The following is an 11,132-nucleotide window of genomic DNA, read 5'->3' as shown; positions in this document are numbered from 1 at the left end:
GGGAGCATAAGAAAGGAATATTTACCAACATTCCACTAGCTTATGCCACGAAGAATGAGGAAAGAGTACCTGTGATAGCAGCTACCAGGAATGACCAGCTTTTTTTTTTTTTTTTTTTTTTAACATCAAGCAGAGACAGATGAACTGAACTGGGGCCATTTCTGAGTGAGTGTCAGATGCTTTGCTTTGGAAAACATGAGAAATATGGTGTCATCTCCATCGTTTCTGAAGAAATTCATTCTGACACAGTCCATACATAGGCTCCTGCGTCAGTTGTTATTTAAGGGTTATGGCCAGTGTGGAAGACATGGAAGAGAACTAAGCTTGTATTAAAAATGCCAGCATGTTTTTGAGTCCCTTTATGAAGATAGGTGCCTTAAGAAGAAAAAAGAAGAAAAGAAGAAATCTGAAACACAAATTCAACACCAGATAGATAGTTTCTACTGTGCCCGTCTATTTCAACTGGAATGATATTAATAGAATACACAACAGCAGGGAGTGGGAAAATAAACATATTTTTGCTCACAGAAAGGAACTGACTGAATGACTCACAAATGCAAAAGTAAATAAATAGCTCCCCGTGATAATCTGGAATGATATTATATCCACTGAAACAAACCAGCTTCTTAACTGTAACCTAGCATGTTAAATTCAATCAGTTTTATCTGAGGCCATGGACAGATTGAGTGATCAATCTCTATTACCCTAGGTCTTTTTTTTATTCTGTCTTTACAGTACCATTTTTCTTCCCACTAGATAGTTCAGTTCATTTCCCTGAGCCTTTGTCAGCTTAATAGCTGAATTTCACACTTACACACACACACAAAAATGGCTCTCAAACTTGCAGGAGGTAAGTGTGTGTTGTGTATGGGAGGGGGGAATATAGCAAAAAAACCAAACAAATGAACAAAAATCCAAGCAATTGCTAACAGTGCCTGTGTTGCATTTACTCAAAGTTATGAGCTCACATTTCATAATGGAAATGCTCAGGGTCAAGAAGGTGCTAGCTTTCAGATGCTGTAAAAATCAAGAGGTGGGATATTTTTGGCCATGTATAATTGACAAGCAGGTATTTCCCCTAGAGAAATGGAATGAGGACACAGCAATTAACTCTTCTAGTCCTGCAATCAGAGTGCTAATCAATCACATCCTTAGCAACTGCATGGTCACTATGGTACCGACACCATCTCTTGTTAAAATCCTTTCCAATTTATTCTCCTAGTAACTTTGATGATGGTCAAAGCAGAAGTTACGTACACTTGCTGACGCTGTGCTGAATGATTCCATCAATCTCCATTCTGCAATATTGGACTCCGTTGTAAATGAGAATCTGCTGCAAGGCTAGAAAGGAAGGCAGTAAATGTCCAGACAGTCTATGCTGTTTGATTTTCAGAAACACTGTGTAAATGACAAACACAATGCTTCAGTACAGCCTCTCTGCTCTAATGATCTTAAATGTGAGACTAATGAACTTTATCTTTCAACCCCACTGAACCTCATTATACTGTAAATACACTTTGTGTAACATCTTCTCGTAATTCAGCTGCCAAAAATAATACTATCAGAAAAGAAGAAAAAGGCAATGCTATGGTCTTAAAATCAAGCCAATCAGATGAATCTTTCCACATCAAATATTTGTCCTGCAGTGACAAAATACAGAGATTGTAATGAAAAGAAAAAAAAAATCCTAGATGTTGAGACCTTTTAAAATGCTAACCGAAGCAGAAAATAACATACAAATACATACTAAGAATTTGTCCCTGATGGAGTCGTGAAGAGTGGATGGTGAATCTCACCTGTATGTTCTATCCCACGGGACATATTTTCAGTAACTCCTCGGCCTTGGGATTCTGTCCTCCAACAAAGGTTGTACTGATTGTTTTTGGAGGCAGAACAGCAGCCTGGGTGGGTGCTGTGTAGATGACATCTGTTTTCACATGTGAAAGATAATGTTAAAATAGACGACTCAGATACCGGGAGAAATCAACTAGAGCGACAGTTTTAAGTGATACTGACTGAGAAGCAGATAAATACACAGCTTCATAAAGATTTACAGAATGTACATTCTCAGTCATGACAGCATTTATGATATATTTCTAATTGCAGCACCTCATTTCTACATTTACCTAATTGATTACTGTAACAAAGATGCCCTGAACGCTGTATATTGCTCACTGATTGCTAGGCAAACATTACTGGTGTGTCAATATTTGCTTTTTGCTAGAGCTATCATTGTTTGAGAGGGTATAAATCGTTTGGGATAATGCTGCAGTAGTATTTTATTAAACACATATGGAAAGCACCCAGTATGCTCAGCCTCAGTTATTTTTCACTTTTATTTTTCTTTTTTTAAACTTTGCAGTGAAACAATTGCTCCTCAGTTGCTAAAGCCAAAGGACAAGACATAACATTTACAAAAGAACTCATGATATTCCCGTCCTAATGGTTTCATATTGATGGGGCCCATTTTATATCCACATAGCTGGTCTCTTGAAGTAAGCACTCCCCTAAATTCCCACCTCCTTCTCATTTATTCCTAAACAAGGATTTTGCTCTAACCTGTATTTAATGAGGCTTTCCTGTACTTCCAGGCTTCATTTTTTCAAATAGCATATAGACTTTCTCTATAGCCCAAAAGCTCAAGAAATGATCAGCACAGTAGATTTAGAGACAATGCCACAGTTGCAAGTTTGGCCAACTTATGTAAAGCCACCACCAGAAATGTTCTGAAATGGACTGTTCACTATTTGCCGTACACAGAGTATGATGTTTCAGGCATGCTGACTGAGATGCACATCTGTGAAATAATACTTCCTATTATCTTAATGGTTCTTCGGTCATTCAAAATGTAACTACTTTTCACATAACACTGTCCTGAGGTAGGCAGAAGACCACTGTGATTTCTAGTAAGGAAATGCCTGAAGAGTCTCCTGCTGCACTTGGAAATGAGACAGAAAAAAAGCAGATTGCAAAATCCAAATCTTGGCTCCTGATATGGGTCAACAAGGGGTTGGTTGGAGGTTGACCGCATATTTCAGAGCTAAAAATCCCCACCACAGGACCAGGAGTTTTAAAAGGACAGTGTTGTTACCCACAGTTGTTTTGCTAACTGAAATGTTTTTCATTTGTCCTGACCTATAATTAGGGTAGACTTTAACCTTTTATATACAAAAAATGTTCCCTTCAGTGGGTGTTGAAATTAGATGATTACTCTTATGCAAGCTAATCAGGAAGGTGTATAAATAAAACTATGCATGTCTTTTTACATGTGCAGAAACATGGTTTTAGGAATTGCAATTCCAGGCCCCTGGAGTAGAAAACAATTCACAGTAAGGATCTGAAAAGAAACTTCCATCAGTTCTGCACTAGAACTCACAGTCATGAAAAGTTATCAATATTCTGCTGAATAGGAATTTGTCTTGTTATTAAACTGATTGGGAACCACTGGTCAGTGTCAGTCATGTTTTTCATTTCTGCATAATCCAAAGAGAACTACAGCCTCACACAGTTCCAGTTGCGAAGCATAAATCCAAACACAATAGCTCATGTTTTCAGCTGTCTGTACATTCTTGGGATGTTCTCCAATGGGTCAGCCATTTCAATGGCCAATCATAACAGCAGAGTTCCTTACTTCTTCTTTTTTCATTTCTGATCTCAGAGCAGAGCTAATGGTCCAGATTTAATCAACAAAGGCATTTCCATTTCAAAATAATGAGAGTTACTCAGCTGGTAACTTGTTAATTAGTTTTCAAGCATTCTCCCTTTCAGCCTTTATTCTCTCAAACAGCAGCTTGCTGAGGCTGACAATCCTTCCAATAATAAGGGAAGTAACTCAAGCAGATGTTATATCGCAATTCTATCTTGCTCTAAGTTCACTTTACACCAATCTGTTGATTTCAGAAGTACTCATGATTTACCTGGGGTTAAATATTTCAACGTATCAGATTGTCATATTTTCCCTGTTCTCTTTTTTGTGTTTTTGAATGATGAATGTCTGCAAGGCAATTACATGCCTGAATTTAAGCTTCTCTCTCATCACTGTATTTTTTAACAGTGCTATTCTATTTGGGGACACAGTCACATTTGCAAAAAAGCTATTTCTGCCACTTTATAATTCAGTGCAATTATTTTCTTGATTCTAACAATGAAAGCCCTTTTACCCAGAGCTACACAAAAGTACCAGAATATAAATAAGAATCTGTCTACTGTATTTTTTCCAGCACCCAAATACTTGCAACTGAGGATGAATGTAAAGAAAGAGAATCCTTTCCTCATATCCATCCCTCTGCTAATAAAAATGGAAATACAGATGCTGGGTCTCACAGTGTTTCCCAGCATATTCCTTAACGACTGCAGAACTCCAATTAGTCCCCAGCACAGGATATGCTTCAACTGACCTGCTGGCAATCAGTTGTTCCAGAGCCTAGATCAATTTTGTCCTGCATTTATCAATTCTTCTGTCAGACAAAACAGACAAGATCTTAAAAGAAAAGATGATGTTTTGTGAAATAAAATCAAGATGTTCCACTCTGCACATAATTTCCTCTTACATCCTCATTTTGCATGGCACATAAGTGTGTGCTTAACTTCAAGCATATGATTGATCACCTCTGTGGGAACAGGAAGTCTTTCCTGAATTGGAGGCTATCTGATCTCCTTTGCAGCTCTATAAATGAACGGCTTCTTTAATTATTTTTTTCCTTTCTTCTTTTTCCCCTCTTATTTTCCTTTCTACTTTTTTTTTTTTTTCTTTTAATATCCTCTTCTTTCCCTTCCGCTTTTCCTTTTTTCTTGTCATATATCATATAGCTTCACAAAGTCTTTGTCTTTCCTAAACATGGTGGGTTACTGAGGGACTGTAGGATGCAGCTATTTAAAGAAGGTGGGCAAATAGGTTATAAAAACAGCAGGGCATTCCCAACCTTTCAAGAGGAATTCATTCTTCTGAATCATTTCAGTTTCTCTGAAGCCTGAAGATAAAGTACATGTAAGACTGAGCCTGTTTTTTGTGTGTTTTTTTTTTTAATTGATGTTCTTCATTATAAATGAAGTACTTAATGATGTTTTTGAAAGTCACCACCACCTAGCCTTACAAATAGCAGGTAAAACAAAGCCAAAATAAAAAAGGAAGAAGGAATAAATCTGTCATACAAATCTCTATCTGTCCTATGTCTCAAGGGCATCTTTTGGAGACTTATCTAATCTTGTGTGTTTTTGACCACTGTATAGTACCTTCCAACATACTGCTAATTTGGAAAAATATTGCCAATACTTTAAAAACACTTTAATTAAGAAGCCATATGCTTTAACGAGACATTTAGAGCCCGTGAAGCCAATTCAACGATTCTGTCTTTCACAGAAATGTGACCAAATTTCAGGGTTGAAAGAAGTGCCAGTTTTCAATCTGAGCTCCAGGAAACAACTGCTCTGGAAATACGATTCATGAACTAGAGAATCTCAAGTTTGGGTGCATCTCATTTGAAATATTTAGCAGCAGTCTTGCCACTTCTTAATTTCACACGCTCGTAAGGGTTAGCCATTAAAACTTACTGTTACAAGATCTCCATCTTAATAATCCCTACAAGGCACACATCCTGAAGAACATCGCTTGATATCCGAGCCTGAAATATCCATTGCACAGACTGCCTCTATCTGCAAAAAACACTCACCTAATTAAAACTACCTGACTGAAAATATGGCTCTATAGGAAAAAGAAAGAACTGGGGTACATGTTTAAGTACAGAAATATTTGGAAGGATACCACTGTTTCTGTTTTCTGTGACTTCTGTATTTGGAAAAACAAACAAACAAACAAACAAAAAAATCAACACACTGATACCAATAAGTCTAACCCTGGATTATGCATTTGCAATTGACTTCTCAAAGCTCAGCTTTGTTGCCTATTTGACACAGCTCTCCCCATGCAACTGGTTATTGAGTTGAGAGTTAAAGACAATTTGTTCTGAATGACTTGAGTCCAATTTGGGTATTTCTGGGATTCAGAGCTAGCAAGACTAATCTGGATATAGAATGAAAATACTAGTCATTGCAAGTCAGCTTCTGGCAAACTTACTCAAATACAAATAACCATTTTTCTTTATATATAAATATGCAGCTATTTTTCTCACTTTCACATGGAATTTGGAGTCTGCCTCTACAGAGATCTGTGTATGTGTTTGACTTAAACCTCTGTGGAGTAGTGTCCATTCCAAACCCTTCTACCTCACAACTTTAATTAGATTCCTTGATTTCAATATGCATAAGTTATAAGGTTTAGCAGTTCAGGGACACTTTGAGCAATTCTAGGCTATTATCTGTACAGTGGTGTGGGAATCTTCTGCATATATTCACAGCAGCAAGAAAACAGCCAGACTGTTACCATAACAACAGTTTTGAGGGAGAGATCTATAGAGGGGAGCAGCAGGATAAAGAATTTCTTTGAAAATGTTTCAGTGTAACATTCTTGTGTGAGAAGGGAAGGTAGAGAAGCAGGCATTAGATAATTGGGTCTTTAGAATCTGCAGGATGTTCTCTGTAATCACTGTGAGTTACTCAGAAAAACCCTCCATACTCAGCCTAAGGCTGTGAATATCTTTATCTGCAGTTCTGTTGCCTGTTGACCAGTATCTCCGTCTGACTTTGTATGCTTTACAAGAAAACATCTCCCTTCCAAATTTTAATATTGGCAAGTTGCTCTTTGTTATGCTTCTTCCCCAGAGGAGCTCAGTCTGAGTCATGCTTGGTTCTTTTTATTCTGTCCTAATACATAATACATATTACTTCTTGCTAACCATTAATAGATACATGCTTTACTATCTGGTTTTCTTTACCTACTAAATTTGATATTTATAGATCCAAGGGTATCTTGCAGCTACAGAGCTCACATCTCCTCCCCCCCACTCTGTGACCCTCCAGAGTATTACAATATCCCTTACAATTTTGATTGTCTTATTCTTCAGAAATACCCATTATGTTAAGTACTCCTTCCCTGTTGTACACTCTGCTTTCTCCTGTTATTAAGCTTGTGGAACATGTTGATGGCAGTTATTTTTAGCCATCTACCTATTTTTACACAAATTCATTGCTGAGCTCCCTACTTCAAAATACACCACTATGATTTCAGTTTAGTTACACTCAAGGTCATTCCTCATCCCTGTTCCCATCTTCTAGCACTGGATATGCAGGCTACTGTTGTTCTAGCTATTGCTGATGTGGGAAAGAGAAGAAGGCACGTGGAAAAGCAGACTCCCTTTTACCCAGGGTTAACTACCCACCTCTAACCCAGTGCTAGACAATGCCCTGCCTGGTCCTGCACAGGGTGGTGAGGTCAGAGCTGCGTGGCTTCAAACCCCTTTCTGTAATTAGATCTGGGCTGCATTTTCCCTAGGAAATGCTCCCTCTTCATCATGACATTTCAAGGCTCACTTCTATTTTTATATTTACTACTTTTCTTAAAGTAGTGACACAACTGATTTTTCTTTTTTCCCTGTCACAAAAATGATAATAAAAAACAATTTCTACTTTGAATTTTTTCAGCTGTTCCATTACTGATCTTTCCATTGGCTCAGTGGAAACAGTGAGAGAAGTTTTGATTCTTGTCTGCGGAAAGAACATCAAAAACCCTGTTAAGCTTTTTGTAGAAAAAGAAAAATTGTTCTCTTATCCATTATTTTGCTTGCAATTTTGCCTAGCACTCCTTTGAAAATACACGTGCCAGTTTGGTTTTAAATTTCCTCTGTTCTGCCAGTGAAAAGGCTGCAGATGGAAGGGGGAGCTGGGAACTCCTTGTCCTGTGTCAATCATCCGTTCAATGGCTATATTTATTAGTTTCATTAAAAACACACAGAGTGGCCCTGGTTCCTCAGTTCTGCACACCCACACCACCCTGGCCGCCTTGCCATCCCCGTCAGTTAGAGCTCCATCCTGAGGCCTCTCTCAGCTTGGGATTCCACATGAAACATAAGCACAAGAGGATATCACATGCTTTTAGGTCTTGCTGGAAAGACTGCGCACAACATGAAGGTGTGGTGGTTAGTAAACCAGGAGATGAGTAAAGAGAGCTGCTTGAGGTGGAGTGATAAGTAGATATTATAAAGCGGAACAGAAAGAAAACAACTATGCAAAGCTTGGAAAATATCCGCATTGATATTCTTATTTGGTTATACGTGACATGAATGTGCATATACAGCCTACCCAGAGTATGGTTTTGTGGGAAATATAAAATGCTGGTCTATCATCATACAAAGGAGCAGCTCTTAGGGGAAACACTTAATTTCCTACATTATTAATGCTGAGGCATGGAATACTCCCATGGCTATTTCTACTTGCCTCCTCTGTTCTTACCAAAATCAGGGCTCTACAGAAGAACAGAACCGTGGCCTGCGCTTTCTGGTGACAGAAGAGAGTGCTAACAGAAGCACAATGATTGACTGTACTTTGATGCTTTTGTTAGTGTTTTGTGCTGTTTTTTTTTGTTTATTTTTTATCTATTTTATGATGCATGAAATAGGCTTGGCATAAATCAATAAAATCTCTGTATTCAGAACTAAGAATTGAGGTTGCAGTCTAAGCTCGATTTAAGTTGCAAATATACTAAGTAGCTTTAATGTCTTTAGACCAAACATCAGGCTTGAGATTTTTTCAGAAAAGGATCTTTCAAAATGTATTCTGCCCCACCTCCTCAGAGACACTGGAACTGAATTTCTTTCTCTCTTTGGAGATGACCTCTCTTTCCACAATTATCAGATTGAATAATTGCTACCTAAATACTTCAGCTGTCTTTTCCCTCCCCTATGTATTTCTGGACCATGAACTCCAATGCCTGAAACCTACAACACTTCAAGAAAAGGACTATGATGTGCACTGATGCTCTTAGCACTCCAAGGATATGTAGCACACAGCCTTTTTCAGAGGTATCTTCTATTTTTCTTAAAGAGGTCACAGTGTATTAACACTGGTCTCTGAGCTTCTTTACAGAAACATCATAAATTTTTGCCTCTTACAGACATTCAAGGACACAGCAAACAAGATCTGCTTACTACCAAATAAAAAATATTCTCAGCAGTTCAATAGCCCCCTCAAAACATTACATCTTCACAGTCATCCTGACAAGATGTTCTTAATATTACTTACCTGTTTCCAGATGAAAGAGCAAAAAAAGTACACAAAATATCAGGATCACACAGCATGTATCAGTATCGCATCAGCTGAGATTCAAATGCACACACTCCATTAAGTGTACGCATCTTTACGAGTTGAGAAAGAAGTAGCATTGAACTGGGCAACTTGCACAATTCAGAAGGGTATGCTTGGCCTTATCCAGAATAACCAGAGAGCCACTGTTAGTGCAGCACACAAAATAACTGCCAGTAGAGAATGCAAGGTAGGGGAGGTAGAAAACCACAGTACTGCAGTACTTTCAACTACTATCTTTAAATGTCATGGTGTTGCCACTAAAGCTATCACTTCATAGCTTGGCAGTCATGTAAGGAGAAGCAGATGTTCAGCAGGTTACAGTTTGGTGGTAGGTGGTATCAAGCAGGATTTGCTTTTGGCAAAGGAGAGACCAGGTGGACTAGGCTGACAATTCCTTAAGTCTCAGTTCAGCACAGAACTCAGTAAGTGACAATTCAAATCACCTTTCTTGGGTTTGGCTGTATCACCAAGAAAACTGGTCTCCCCACTGCTCATCCCTAACTTATATGTTCCTATTAAATGAACCATCCCTGCCTTGCTTATACAAAGAGGAAACCAGTATTATATTTCACAGCAGGATCACTCAGGCAAAATATTTTACACAGATATTTACAACTTGTTGTGTAGTTACTAGACTGAGAGAACATGTGAATTCCACAGACATGCCTGTACTTCTGCACACAGAGAAAAAGGGTGTGCATATCACTAAAACTAAAGCAATACAAGATTATATTATTTGGTTAAAATTGCCTAAAAATGTCTGCTGTGGCACAGGTACAACCTGACACCATTGAGTTCTGGTACAATTCCTTGCTATACAGCTTCACTAACATCTCTCAATAAATTAAAACTAGACTCGAGTTGAGGTTTTCCTTTCATGTTTTGTCTTGAGCATTCTATTCATCTTTTTCTCTTCTATTAATGCATAAAACATTTAAGTCTGAAAGTATATTATATGTATTAAATTGACACAAGTATATAGGCAATGTTCTCCAAGTTGTTTGCTTTTCATCAGTTTAAGTCACTTCCGTGCAAGCCCACCCCTGTAAGTAAATAGAGCCCTTCTGAAAAGCAAGAGGCAAGCAGAGAAAACCTTTCTTACACAAAGACTCATTGGCTGTATTTTCTAACTAATTAAGGGAACATTCTCCACTTGGTATATGCACAATGTAATCCTCAACAAAGGGTAAACTGCCCTCTTAAACACGTCAGGCAGCAAGTACTTGAGAGCTGATTTCTGTTGCTTAAGACTGCTCAGAGCATGGATGTTTTGTGTACCTGCCTTCTATAGCAGGCCAACTTTTTCCTAGAGCGCACACTTACCTCCAGCTGCATAGTAACACCAAACAGAGGAAAGAGGACACATGGCAGCCTTTGCAACTACTGCTGGCAAAGCCTTCATCTTGAATCTTCTGTGCTGTGGTAGACATCTGAGGCACCAAGCCAGGGAAGCTCAGCTGCCAGAGGCTGCATTTGAGGAGAAGCACAGCTACCATCTCAGCCTGCAGATCAGTTAATTTTGGGCAACACCTGATCACAATGACACAGCTCTCTGTCAGCTTGTTCTGCTCTCCTCAGACAGCTGTGAGCACATCAAGAGCCCAACAGCACCTGTGAGGGGAAACGCACTGTGTGGTAATGATGGTGGTGTGCAAAGGGTAAGTAAAAGCTCTCAGTGTGGCTCACATCTTTTGCATCTGAAGTCTTGATCGTTTCCCTGTGTGATCTTCCAAATCCCCACCCAGTCTCTGAAATAGTGCCTGTGGCTGGACTGACTTTGAGCACAGCCCAATCCCAAACAGCATTGAGGAGGCTCTGGCATGGCCATACCAGCAATTAAACAGTATGAACAACCGGCCTTGCTGGGTTTATGAGTGAAAATATCATGCAGGAATGCCTAGTGCTTCTTTTTCATTGGAGTGGCGGCCTGAGAGGGC

General features: G+C 38.8%; 1 long non-coding RNA gene across 1 annotated transcript; it reads right to left on the bottom strand.

The window, feature by feature from the left end:
* Positions 1-205: 205 nt before the first annotated feature.
* Positions 206-11,105, bottom strand: LOC116653650. The gene is made up of 3 exons (XR_004307851.1): positions 10,519-11,105; positions 1,797-1,927; positions 206-1,341 (listed from the first exon to the last, which is right to left on the bottom strand). It is a non-coding gene; the product is annotated as an uncharacterized LOC116653650 (long non-coding RNA).
* Positions 11,106-11,132: the final 27 nt, after the last annotated feature.

The sequence above is a fragment of the Coturnix japonica genome, chromosome 7 (assembly GCF_001577835.2).
Source record: "Coturnix japonica isolate 7356 chromosome 7, Coturnix japonica 2.1, whole genome shotgun sequence".
Classification (NCBI taxonomy): domain Eukaryota; kingdom Metazoa; phylum Chordata; class Aves; order Galliformes; family Phasianidae; genus Coturnix; species Coturnix japonica.
The sequence above is the reverse complement of the archived record's forward strand: the minus strand, read 5'-3'. Positions and strand labels throughout refer to the sequence as shown.